Source organism: Callithrix jacchus, chromosome 4 (genome assembly GCF_049354715.1).
Source record: "Callithrix jacchus isolate 240 chromosome 4, calJac240_pri, whole genome shotgun sequence".
Taxonomy (NCBI): Eukaryota; Metazoa; Chordata; class Mammalia; order Primates; family Cebidae; genus Callithrix; species Callithrix jacchus.
Window position 1 is genome coordinate 61410959 of NC_133505.1, and position 13989 is coordinate 61424947.

A 13989-nucleotide genomic window follows, 5' to 3' on the forward strand; every position below is an offset into this window, starting at 1 on the left:
AGAGATGTTGGCCAAAGTCAGTCTCATTTACATGAGGAAACTAAGGTTCAGAGAGGCTAATTAACTTGCCCAAGGCCAGTATCTGGGTAAATGGCCACAACTAGCCTAGGAGATTCCTAAGGTATCCTTTCACTACTTTGTACTCATTAATTCACTCAAAAAGTATTTATTGGCCAGGCGTGGTGGTTCATGCTTGTATTCCCAGCACTTTGGGAGGCAGAGGTGAGAGGATCACTGAAGCCCAGGAGTTTGAGACCAGCCTGGGCAACATAGGAAGGGCCCTATATCTACAAAGATTTAAAAATTAGCTAGGGCATGGTGTGCTCCTGTAGTCCCAGCTACTCGGGAGGCTGAGTCAGGAGGATCACGTAAGCCAAGGAGGTCAAGGCTACAGCAAGCTGAGATTGCACCACTGCAATCCTGCTTGTATGACAAGGTGAGACCCTGTCTCAAAAAGAAATATATATATATATATAACATATATTAATATATATAAATATATAATTATATTTAGATAGATCTCCTGCATCAAGAGCTCTGTGCAATTGAAGACACAGTTGTGCACAAACGTCTTCTCTGCCCTCTGGGAACTTAGTCCCTAGCGTTAGGCTGGAGGGTCCTTGACAGTCACCCATTCTCTTTTGTTGCTTCCCCTCCAGGCCTCATGTCTGTAGATACTGTTGGTTTTCTGCTCTTCTGCTATGTCTGTAGCATTTTCCTGAAATTATTTTACCTTATAATTATGCAACTAACTTATGGAAATAAGTTGGAAAGAATCATTTTCCATTTGTGATTGGATGCTAAGATGGATGTTACTTTTTTTTTTTTTTTTTGAGACATAGTCTCGCTTTGTTGCCCAGGCTGGAGTACAATGGCATGATCTCGGCTCACTGCGACCTCTACCTCCTGAATTCAAGTGATTCTCCTGCCTCAGCCTCCGGAGTAGCTGGGATTACAGGCTCACACCACCACACCCGGCTAATTTTTGTATTTTCAGTAGAGACAGTGTTTTGCCATTTTGGCCAGGCTGGTCTCAAACTCCTGACCTTTAGGTGATCCACCCGCGTCAGCCCCCCAGCGTGCTGATATTACAGGCACGAGCCACTGTCCTCAGCCTATTTTATCTTACCTGGCCATACATCTTAGCCAGCATCTTGAAGAGCAAACTGGAATTTGGAAAACTAACTTAAGCCCCCTCCATGTCCTCCTTCAACTTCCAGTTTGTTTCAAAATCCCAGTCACATCCTGAATACACAGTGTGGCAGGGGGGCGTGTACACACTTAAGCAGTGCAGAGTCCTTCATTAGTAAAAAATGTCGGCTTGCTCCTTCCCTCTCCTGAGGGGCCTGAACCTACACCTCCCTGTTCAGGTCACAGACCAAGGGCTTGCTGACCTCTCCCTTAGCCCTCCTCAGAACAACCTTACAGTACCAACCACACCTATCCAATGCATATTTTAAGGAATCAGCCTTCCCCTTTTCATTCAGTCTGATTTTAGTCATTTGTTTTAAAAACAAAGAAGCAATTGGGGGGAAAAGGGGAGGGTCAGTGGGAGGGGGAGGTGGGGAGGGATAGCCTGGGGAGAAATGCCAAATGTGGGTGAAGGGGAGAAGCAAAGCAAAGCACAGTGCCATGTGCGTACCTACGCAACTGTCTTGCATGCTCTGCTCATGTACCCCAAAACCTAAAATCCAATAAAAAATTAAAAAACAAAAAAAACAAAGAAGCAAAAAAGGCTGGGTGTGACGGCTCACGCCTATAATCCCAATGCTTTCCTAGGCCAAGGTGAGAGGATAACATGCGATCAAGAACAGCCTGGGCAACATAGTGAGATGCAGTCTCTACAAATAATTTTTTTTTAATTAGCTGGGTGTGGTGTTGTGTACCTGTGGTCACAGCTACGCTAGGGAGGCTGAGGCAGGAGGATTGCTTGAGTCTTAGGAGGTCAGAGCTGCAGTGAACTGTAATGTGCCACTCACTGCACTCCAGCCTGGGTGACAGAGTGAGACCCTGTCTCAATAAACAAACAAATAAATAAGAAGGAAAAGCAAAAGACATGTCCTTATTTTCTTTTTCTTTTTTTTTTGAGACAGAGTCTCACTCTGTCACCCAGGCTGGAATGCAATGGCAGGATCTCAGCTCACCGCAACCTCCGCCTCCCAGGTTCAAGCAATTCTCCTGCCTCAGCCTCTTGAGGAACTGGGATTACAGGCGCCCACTACCATGCCCGGCTAATTTTTTTATTTGTAGTAGAGACGGGGTTTCACCATGTTGGTCAGGCTGGTCTTAAACTCCTGACCTCATGATCTGCCTGCCCTTGGCCTCCCAAAGTGCTGGGATTAACAGCTGTGAGGCCCTATGCCCGGCCCTCTTATTTTCTTAAAAAATAAAAAAAGCAACCAGAAGACTATGAAGGCCTAGAAAAAACTCTCCACAGTTTTTCCAATCCCAATTTACGTGATTCTATAACACACATAAAACAGAGGTATAGGCCAGGCGCGGTGGCTCAAGCCTGTAATCCCAGCACTTTGGGAGGCCGAGGCGGGTGGATCACAAGGTCAAGAGATCGAGACCAACCTGGTCAACATGGTGAAACCCCGTCTCTACTAAAATACAAAAAATTAGCTGGGCATGGTGGCGCGTGCCTGTAATCCCGGCTACTCAGGAGGCTGAGGCAGGAGAATTGCCTGAACCCAGGAGGCGGATGTTGCGGTGAGCTGAGATCACGCCATTGCACTCCAGCCTGGGTAACAAGAGCGAAACTCCGTCTCAAAAAAAAAAACAAAAAAAAAAACCAGAGGTATAGTTAATGCTCGAAACCCCTGTAGCAAGATTATACAAGGCAATAAAACCAAGAACATGCACTTGGAATGTCTTACCTGGAGCTTTGGAATTAAAAGGCTCAGGGACTAGGAGAAATATGTTTTGAATATTTAAAACACTCTTAAATTCAGGTATGCCAAATAAGATGGAGATGTGCTGATTTAATTGGGTTTGCTATTTTCTTTATAGGAAGGAGGGCACTATTAAACTTAAATTAGTGATACTAAAATTTCTTAGCATAACATTCAAAGGCCTCCCTAATCTAGAGGACTTTGTCAGCCTCTGTGCATTCCACAGGTCACCCTAGATTGGAACACTCTTTATTTTTTTTGAGATAGAGTCTTGCTCTGTTGCCCAGGCTGGAGTGCAGTGGCATGATCTTGGCTCACTGCAACCTCCACCTTCCAGGTTCAAGTGATTCTCCTGCCTCGGCCTCCTGAGTAGCTGAGATTACAGGTGTGCACCACCATGCCCAGCTAATTTTTGTATTTTTAGTAGAGACGGGGTTTCACCGTGTTGGCCAGGATGGTCTCAAGCTCCTGACCTTGTGATCCACCCGCCTTAGCCTCCCAAAGTGCTGGGATTACAGGCATGAGCCACTGCACCCAGCCTGGAACACTCTTACTAATAATTTTTATTTTGTGTTCCTACACAGCCCTGGTCATACGATAAGCATGCAGCTATTTCAGTCATTTTATGGCATTATCAATACACTATCCCTGTAGACGAATCCTCTGAACCCTCAGTTCCTTGAATTCCTTACCTCCAATGATCTCCTCCTCCGCCCAGTGCCTCCCACTAACCCTCATGGTTGGAACCTAAACCTTATCATGACCAGTAACTGCAACTGGTCAAAATGTCGAAGTCAAGCATCCGATCCATGCCTCCCATCTTCTATCATTTCAGATCAGCCTTTCCAGTAACCCGATAGCCCTCTTCAAAAATCTGCCCCGACTAGAACCTCGAATCCATTGATCCTCTAACTCATAACACTCCCTCATCCGCTTCACATTCTCTCCCTCCTAACCATGGAACACTAATTTTTATACTAAAAATTACCGTTTTTCTGAAATTCACATTTAAGGAGGGATCTTGTTTTGTTTTGAGAGGCAGGTCTATGATGCCCAAGCCAAACTCGAATTCACGGGCTCAAGCAATCCTCCTGCCTCAGCTTCCTGAATAGTTAGGGCTACAGGTGTGTGCCACTGTACCCGACTACTCTATTTTTATCTGCTACACCTGGCAACCCTGCAATCACTGTAATCACTCCCTTACAATAACTCCCAACCTCCTTGGCTCCCTCTGACTTGAAACTCCTTCAGCAAAACCACAGCTGAGGTTAAAGCCCAGCTTCCTGACCACTCTGTGTCCCCCTCATTACAGCAGACTGGCTGCAGGAAGGTGAAACCCGGCTGGGCAGGTCTCACTTTAAATTCAGGATAGCAGCCCTCAAATGGGGGCTTCCCGCTGCCTGGGGAACCGTCCTACTTAGATTCCCCTACTCCATTTACACATATTTCATGCCTGTGCCTCTGTCCTCAGATCTCTCCCTCATCCCCATCCTGAGTCCTATTCACTGGGAAAACTGAAGCACTCAGGAGAATTTCCTGATTCCTCTCACCACATTCATCCAACGTGTTTGTACTCATCTATGTTAACTTCTTGTCCATGACGTAGATCAGTGTCAGTAAACTATTGGCCATGGGCCAAATCCAGCGCAATTGCTGGTCAGCTAAGGATGGCTTTTACATTTTTAAATAGAGAAGAATTTTTTTTTTCTTTCTGAGACAGGGTCTCACCCTGTTGCCCAGACTAGAGTGCAGTGGTGCGATCTCAGCTCACTGCACCCTCTGCCTCCTGGGTTCTAGCGATTCTCTCACTTCAGCTTCCCAAGTAGCTGGGGATACAGGTATGCACCGCCATGACTGGCTAATCTTTGGATTTTTAGTAGAGACGGTGTTTTGCTATGTTGACCAGGCTGGTCTTGAACTCCTGACCTCAAGCGATGTGCCTGCCTCGGCCTCCCAAAGTACTGGAATTACAGACGTGAGCCACTGTGCTCGGCCTATTTCTCCAATCTTTAAACAAAACAAACTCTTCCTTGGCTTCCCCCTGCCACCATCAGTTTTTGGCATCATTTTTTGGCAGCAAAAAATCCCTAAAGAATCATCTTTACCTGAGGTCCACAATTCTCCAAATTTCTCTGAAACCATCCTCCATCACTTTACGGAAACTGCTCTCTAAGTTACCAGTGACCCCCACATTGCTAAATCCCATGGCCATTCTCGGTCTGCTCTCACCTTACCTGATCGATGGGCAGGCAGCGTGTGACACGGTGGCTCACTCTTTCTGCTTCCAAGCACTTTCTTCGTGCTGCTTCCGAGACACCACGCCCTCTTGATTTTTCTCCTCGTTCCTGGATGCTTCCTTGTTCCTCTTTTTCCCTTGTTATCACTGGAGGGCTCCAGGACCTCTTGTCAGACTCTTCTTGCTCTCCCCTTCATAGACTCTTTCTGTCACACCCTTTAAATTCTCTGTCTCATGCTGACAACCCCCAAACACATGCCTCCAGCCCAGACCTCACTCCTGAGCTCCCTGCTTCACTGTTCAGCCGCCTACCTGACATCAGCACAGGGACCTCTGCCAGACAATGCAAAAATCGCCATGCCAGGAATGACCGGGGCATCCAAACTTGATTAACACTCCACTTTCACCCCTGACACTGTAGCCCCATCCCCTAAAAGGATCACTGCCCCCAAATAAAGTATTTCAACACTGTGATGTGATTTTTTTTTTTGAGATGGAGTCTCACTCTGTCACCCAGGCTGGAGTGCAGTGGCATGATCTTGGCTCACTGCAACCTCTGCCTATTGGGTTCAAGTGATTCTCCTGCCTCATCCTCTCGAAAAGCTGGTATTACAGGTGCCCTTCACAGTGCCTGGCTATTTTTGCATTTATAGATGGGATTTCACCATGTTGGCCAGGCTGGTCTAGAACTCCTGACCTCAGGTGATCCGTCTGCCTTGGCCTCCCAAAGTGCTGGAATTATAGGTGTGAGCCATTGCACCTAGCCTGTGATGTGATTTTTAAGATTTTCTTTCTTAGGCAATTTCCAAGCAAAGCTTAATTGGACCATCACACCACATACCACACTGCATATTTTCCATATTAACATTGTGGATGATTTTTAATCAAAAACTGGAGATTTCCTCTCACCTGTCTCTCCACTTGCCCAAGCTGCCAAAAACCTGTGGTTCTATGTGCCGGGCCTTTACTTTGCAGTCAAGGATGAAGTGAGGGAACTCCAAGGGCCTCAGAAGGTGGGTGCCAGAGAGGGGACTGCAGGGCTTACCAGTAGGCAGCCCCACCTGGTCCAGAGGAGCTGGAGGCAGAAGCAGGGTCTCTGTCCTCTTGACTGTCTGGCTAACTTCAGGCCCTGAGGTGCGTGTGCAGAGCTCAGGGCTCCTGTGGTGAGGGGAGGATGTTCTCGACTCTGAGCATTCAGGTGAAGCTGATGTGGGAGTGCTTACCAATTCGAGCAGCAAGAGAGGGGGTTCTGGGAGCTTCCAGCCCAGTATAGAAACCTACCTGGTTTCCGGCAACTGTATGTCCAGACCCAGGTAGTAGGGTGATTTTGTTGACAACAGCATGCCCGTCCCATTGAATGTTATTCCCCTGAATGGAGATTTGTGGGGTAGGGGTGAAGGACTCAGGGCTGGACCTATGTGACCTGATGTGAAATTTCTGTCAAACAACAAAACTTTTCAATGGTTTGCTAGGATTATTTCTATATTGACAGTTTCTGGCTGGGCGAGGTGGCTATTGCCTATAATCCTAGCACTTGGGGAGTCCAAGGCGTGTGGACCATTTGAACCCAGTAATTCAAGACCAGCCTGGGCAACATGGTGAGACCTTGTCTCTACAAGAAATAAAAAAAATCAGCCAGGTGAGGAGGTGTGTGCCTACAGTCCCAGCTACTCAGGAGGCTGAGATGAGGGGATCACCTGAGCCTAGGGAAGTTTAGGCTGCAGTGAGCTGAGATTATGCCATTGCACTCCAACTTGGGTGACAGAGGGAGACCCTGTCTAAAAAAAATAAAGCTTCTAATAATACTTTAAAAACTGCTAAAAGTTCAAGCCGTTCCCTCACCAAAAACACAAAACAATATTCTAGTCCAACACTTAAGTCCAGTTTCCTCTCATCCCCAACCTGCCTTCTTTCCCTCAAATACTGGCAACCATCCATTATTCCCCACTCCCACATCGTTGCAATCTTCTCTGGCCACTTTCGCTCAAACTCCACCTAGCATCTGTGAGGACACTGTTGACTCTCCATTCACAATGTATGCAGCGCCCCACATTTCTCACCTGATCTCGCCTCACCTCATCAGTCTGGATGAGTTCAGATGACTGCAATCCTTCCTAATAGTTCTCCCTGCCTCCGCCTTTGTTTGGCAGTCTCCTCCCTGCCAGAGTAATCCTTTCAGAAGGACATCAAAGCCACATCCTGCAGTGGCTCCCCATTTCACTCAGAGCCAACGCCCAAATCCCTCAGATGGCGCCCAAATCCCTCAGATGGCATCCAAAGCCCTGCTCCATCTGGCAGGCAGCCCTGCCAGCCCTCACTTCTTCCCGCCCTGTCATCCTCCCTAACTCACTCAGCAGGACACGATGGCCTCCCTGCTGCTCAGGAATGAGACAGGCCAGCCTCCACCTGGAGTCCTTTGTGCTGGCTGTCCCACCTGCCTGGAATGCTTTCCCCTAGACAGCTGCCTGACTCGCCTCTTCAGCACCTTCCAGTCTGCTCAGATGTCCCCTTTCAGTGTGACCTACCTTAGCCCCCAACCCCTCAGCCATGCCCACTGTTTTGACATCACTCTATCAACTCGTAATATATTACACAGCATACTTACTTATACAGTTTAATAGAAATTATCTTTACAAGGCCGTATGTTTTTATCTATTTTGTTCGTTTTGATTATTTTGGTCCAAGTGCTTGGAACTAGAAAGCATTCAATAAATATTTTTGGAATGAATGAATTGAATGTCTACTTGTTGAATGATTTCACCTTCATGCTTTTACTTAAATTTCAGGCACCTTGAGAGGTATGTGTTACTCCATTTTACCTATAAGGATAGCCACCTTTGGCCGGGCGCGGTGGCTCACGCCTATAATCCCAGCACTTTGGGAGGCCGAGGCGGGTGGATCATGAGGTCAAGAGATCGAGACCATCCTGGTCAACATGGTGAAACCCCGTCTCTCCTAAAAATACAAAAATTAGCTGGGCATGGTGGTGCGTGCCTGTAATCCCAGCTACTCAGGAGGCTGAGGCAGGAGAATTGCCTGAACCCAGGAGGCGGAGGTTGTGGTGAGCCGAGATGGAGCCATTGCACTCCAGCCTGGGTAACAACAGGAAAACTCCGTCTCAAAAAAAAAAAAAAAAAAAAGGATAGCCACCTTTAAAAGGTTTAAGTAACTTGTACAAGTCACAAGTTACTAAGTTGAAAAGTGAAATTGGGGACCAAGGTCTTTTTCTAAAATCTCATAACTAGTGTCGTTTTCAGCTCTCTATATGGCTGCCTCCCACGTTGGTATTTGTGAGACTCAAAGGAAAATCAAATTCATTCACACCAAACTGTTGCCCAGGAGTAAAGCAGATTTCTGTAAATGAAGGCAGAACTCCAAATAACTGCAAGAAAAAATTAGAAATGGGCACTTACTCATAACTGTATTTGTTCTTAAAATAATTTATACATTTAAAAAACAAAAATTTAAAAGTATTTAAAGTAGAAATTATAAAGAAATATATAAAGAAGTAAACATAGAACAAACCACTTACATTCATCAGGTTTAAATATTTCCTTGGCCAGGTGTGGTGGTTCACACCTGTAATCCAAGCACTTTGGAGGCCAAGGCGGGCGGATCACCTCAGGTGGGGACTTCAAGACCAGCCTGACCAACGTGGTGAAACCACGTCTTTAAAAAAAAAAAATTCCTTGATAAGAGTTGTGGTTGAAAAGAATCAAGATAAACTTCATGGGCTGGGTACAGTGGCTCACTCCTGTAATCCCAGCAGTCTGGGAGGCCTAGGCTTGGTGGCAGGCACCTGTAGTTCCAGCTACTCCGGAGACTAAGACAGGAGAATTGCTTGAACCTGGGAGGCAGAGGTTGCAATGAGCTGAGATCACACCACTGTACTCTAGCCTGGGTGACAGAGTGAGACTCTGTCTTAAAAAAAAAAAAAAAAAAGAAGATGAACTTCATGAGGCTTGACTGGAGGGATTTTGGGCAAGGGAAAGTGATACAGAATTTTTTTTTAAGAGTGAAGGAAGATGAAAAGAATAAACCAAAAAAAAGGTCACCTAAATAATTTGGACAGATGATATTCCCTAGTCTGCTGGAGGCTGATGATCTCAGAGAATCTTCCTTTGTTTTAAAAAATCTAATGCCTTATTAGCCTTTGTCTTTGGGACAGTCAAAGGATGTATGGTCCAAATAGAGATTATCTTTACTTAGAATAGAAAACTTGCACAAAGCCAGTAGAAAAGCTATTACCCTCTCATCCCAGAGCCGGTCAACCCCAAACCCAAGCTCCTTCCATTCCTGTGCCTGGAAAGCCCTCACATTTGCATCAGAAACTATGGAGCAGGTTTCCCTTGGTTAATCTGGCAAATTGAAAGTGGCTATGCTAAAGGGTACACACATCCCACCAATTTGTAGGTATGGCTATGATTATAGGTATGGCGATGATTAATTTGCCCCAAGATTTATAGGAAAAGGGGAAGGAGACAGTTTTTTTGTTTTTCTGGTTTTTCTTTTTTTTTTAAACAGAGTTTCGCTCTTGTTACCCAGGCTGGAGTGCAATGGCGCCATCTCGGCTCACCACAACCTCCGCCTCCTGGGTTCAGGCAATTCTCCTGCCTCAGCCTCCTGAGTAGCTGGGACTACAGGCACGCACCACCATATCCAGCTAATTTTTTGCATTTTTAGTAGAGACGAGGTTTCACCATGTTGACCAGGATGGTCTCGATCTCTTGACCTCGTGATCCACTGGCCTCATCCTCCCAAAGTGCTGGGATTACAGGCTTGAGCCACCGCGCCCGGACTGTTTGTTTGTTTTTTGAGATGGAGTTTTGCTCTTGTTGCCCAGGCTGGAGTGCAATGACACGATCAGCTCACCGCAGTCTCCGCCTCTCAGGTTCAAGTGATTCTTCTGCCTCAGCCTCCCAAGTAGCTGGGATTACAGGCATGCACGACCATGCCTGGCTAATTTTGTATTTTTAATAGAGACAGGGTTTCTCCATGTTGGTCAGGCTGGTCTCGAACTCCCGACCTCAGCTGATCTACCTGCCTTGGCCTTCTAAAGTGCTGGGATTACAGGCATGAGACACTGTGCCTGGCTGTTTTGTTGTTGCTGTTTGTTTTTTTGAGACAGAGTCTCGCTTTGTGGCCCACAGTGGAATGCAGCTCACTGAAACCTCTGCCTCCGCCTCCCAGGTTCAAGGGATTCTCCTGCCTTAGCCTCCCGAGTAGCTGAGATTACAGGTGCCCACCACCATGCCCAACTAATTTTTTTTTAGTAGAGACAGGGTTTCCATGTTGGCCAGGCTGGTCTTGAACTCCTGCCTCAGGTGATCTGCCTGCCTCGGCCTCCCAAAGTGCTGGGATTACAGGCGTGAGCCACTGTATGTGGCCTGAAAAGGAGTTTTATATGTCACCATGACTTCCCACTTAAAATCAATATAAAAACTGTAGCATCTCTGCTGGTTAATAATTAAATACAAGAAGTATTACTGGTATAACAATATTGGTATGATGCCTTTTTACATCACATGCTGCTAACTGAGTTAATGCAGCTATTGCTGTAACAATGCAATGCATGAAAGGATAGCCAGGACACTTGGCTGGGCCTCAAGAGCCTCTAGCTGTCGTTCTTCCTCATTCCTCCCAAGCTTACTTGTTGCAGGTAGAAAATCAAGAGGCAGCTACTTGGGAGGCAGGAGAATCACTTGAACCCAGGAGGTGGAGGTTGCAGTGAGCTGAGATCGTGTCATCGCACTCCAACCCGGGCAACAAGAGTGAAACTAGAAAAGAAAAAGAAAAAAACGAGAGGCAGCCATCTAAGTAACTCAATGGGATAGGAGGGTGTGGGGTCAGGGCCATTTAGCCTGAACTGCCCCACCTGCCTAAGATAATTGCATTTGAAGGGATCCTTGAAATAGTTAAATACGCACATTTCGAAGAAGAATTTAAGTGATTTCCAACCTGGGACTGCGGATGCTTCAATTTCCCTACCCAAGGGAATGAGACTGGACTATTACTGACAATGCCTGTACTCAAAACCACAGTAATGCCTGCTTCTCCGTGGTTTCAGTTACCCAAAGTCAACAGCAGCATGAAAATATTAAATGGAATATTCCAGAAATAAACAATTCATAAGTTTTAAATTGCACCCCATTGAGTAGTGTGATTAGTTCTGCTGTCCCGCTGTGTCTTGCCCAGAATGTGAATCCTCCCTTTGTCCAGCATATCTACACTGTAGAGTTCCTGTCCCTTCCCTCCGGCCACTTAGTAGTCCTCTGGGTGATAAGGTGTCAAGTATCTCAGAGCCTGTGCTCCAGTAACCCTTATTTTACCTAATAATGGCCGTAAAACCCAAGAGTAGTGAGGCCAGCAATTCAAAAATGCCAGAGAGGGCCTGTAATCCCAGCACTTTGGGAAGCCGAGGTGGGTAGATCACCTGAGGTCAGGAGTTTGAAACTAGCCTGGCCAACATAGCAAAACCCCCTTCTCTACTAAAAATACAAAAATTAGCTAGGTATGGTGTCGTGGGCCTGTAATCCCAGGTACAGGCAGGAAAATTGCTTGAACCAGGGAGGTAGAGGTTGCAGTGAGCCTAGATTGCACCCCTGCACTCCAGCCCAGGTGACTGAGCAAGACTCCGTCGTTAAAAAAAAAAAAAAAAAGTCAAAGAGAAGCCGGAAGTGTTTCTTCTAAATGAAAAGGTAAAAGTTCTCAACTTAATAAGAGGAAACCATCGTATTTTGAGGTTGCTAAGATCTGCAGTAAGAAGGAATCTTGTATCCCTGAGATAGCGAAGAAAGAAAAAGAAATTCATGCTAAGTTTTGTTGTTGCATCTCAAACTGCAAAGCTCATGACAACAGTGTGTGATAAGTGCTTAGTTAGAAAGAAAAAACCTGTGCTCACTTTGGCAGCATATATACTAAAAAAATTGAAACGATACAGAGAAGATTAGCATGGCCCCTGTGCAAGGATGACACACAAATTCGTGAAGTGTTCCATATTTTAAAAAAAGAAAAAACAACAACCCATTAAAATGTGGGGGTGGAAATCATAAACAGAACTGTGTTCCACTTGATGGCGATGAGGTTAGGTACTGCAGGCAGTTTCAGGCTCTGAACGGATCCCCTGTGGATAAGGGAGCAGGAGGGCTACCCTAGTCCCTGTTCAGCAATCAGTTGTAGAGGAGACGTCTCCAGCACTCCTCCAACCAAGGCGAAGCTCCACCCAAAGCACCAAGAACCATAAAACTGGTATGTCTGATCTGCTTTTGTTTTTGTTTTCATTTTATTTTATTTTATTTATTTATTTATTTATTTATTTTGAGACGGAGTCTGTCACCCAGGCTGGAGTGCAATGGCGCGATCTCGGCTCACTGCAATGTCCGCCTCCTGGGTTCATGCAATTCTCCTGCCTCAGTCTCCCGAGTAGCTGGGACTACAGGTGTGCACCACCATGCCCGGCTATTGTTTTCATTTTAGAGACAGATTCTCACCCTGTCACCCAGGCTGGAGTGCAGTAGCAAGATCACAGCTCACTGCAGCCTGAAACTCCTGGCTCAAGAGATCCTTCTGCCTGAGTCTCCCAAGTAGTTAGGACCACAAGCATGGACCACCACACCTGGCTAATTTTTTATATTTTTTGTAGAGAGGGGGTCTTGCTTTTGTTACCCAGCCTGTGATCTGTTTATTAAAATATGTTACTAGATGTTAGAGCTACATCTCCTACTACCCTGCCTAACAAGCATAAATATTCACTAAGTATAATTAAGTATTCGTTTAGTGAAATAACAGAGTAGGAATCTAAGAACTAGGTGCTGACCTGATCTGTACCTAATGTGTAAGATATTACATGGGATCAGATCCTTAGCAAATGTCTTTAGATTGATCCACAGTAGACCAACAGGATATATATATTTTAAAATCTGTTCAAAATTTTAGACAACATTTAGGGCCAGGCCCAGTGGCTCATGCCTTTAATCCCAGAACTTTGGAAGGCTGAGGTGGGTGGATCACCTGAGGTCAGCAGTTCGAGACCAGCTTGGCCAACATGGTGAAACCCCATCTCTACTAAAAATACAAAAATTACCCAGGCATCGTGGTGCATGCCTGTAATCCCAGCTACTTGGGAGGCACAGGTTGCAGTGAGCTGAGATCACACCACTGCACTCCAGCCTGGATCACAGAGTGGGACCCTATCTTAAAACAACAACAAAAAAACCCTAGATCTTAAAAAGTTAAAATATAACTTTCTTGAGAGTCATGATTATATTTAGCAACCTTAATCATTGCCACTGAAAAGCTTGGCTTTAGTTTTAAGCAACCACTGTAAAAGCTACGGCACAGAGCTTGCAAGGGGTGGGCTCTAAAGGGTTACATTACATAGCTAAATCGTATAGTTGCTTGGCTGCCTTTATGCTAGACATCATGTCAGACAACTGGAATTCAACTATCTACTTAGCTCTTAGACAAGTCACTTAACCTCTTTGCATTTCATCTGTAAAATGGAAATGATAATACATTCCCGTCTCATTCGCTGGACCAATGTAGGTCAAATAACATAAGTACGGAATTACTCTAAGAGTCTATGGCTCTGTGCAAATGTTAATGGTTTTTAACATAAACTACAATGATGGTCAAAATGGCCAATATTGGCCAAAGTCACGCAGGATTCTTCCCAATCCCTTGAAATCACCTTCTGATCACATTCTGTATTATTATATTTTATATATTTCTAGTAGATGGACAGTAAGACTAATGTCTTTCAACTCTATTTATGACCCTTCAAAGAAAACAATGTGGTAGTCTTATGTTTTCATTGGAGGTATAAGTGACAGTAAAAGCTTGGAACCAACCTAATTGTCC

At 45.5% G+C, this 13989-nt stretch overlaps 1 protein-coding gene and 1 non-coding gene across 2 annotated transcripts in view; one reads left to right on the top strand and one right to left on the bottom strand.

Moving 5' to 3' along the window:
- Positions 1–7369, bottom strand: part of GCM1 (glial cells missing transcription factor 1) — a 56367-nt gene extending 48998 nt beyond the window's left edge. The window contains exon 1 of the mRNA XM_078369387.1: positions 5129–7369. The gene's annotated coding sequence lies outside the window, so the exon portion shown is untranslated. The remainder of the gene's footprint in view (positions 1–5128) is intronic.
- A 4654-nt stretch (positions 7370–12023) lies between these two features.
- On the top strand, positions 12024–12133 carry LOC118153245 (U6 spliceosomal RNA). The gene has a single exon (XR_004742502.3). It is a non-coding gene; the product is annotated as a U6 spliceosomal RNA (small nuclear RNA).
- Positions 12134–13989: the final 1856 nt, after the last annotated feature.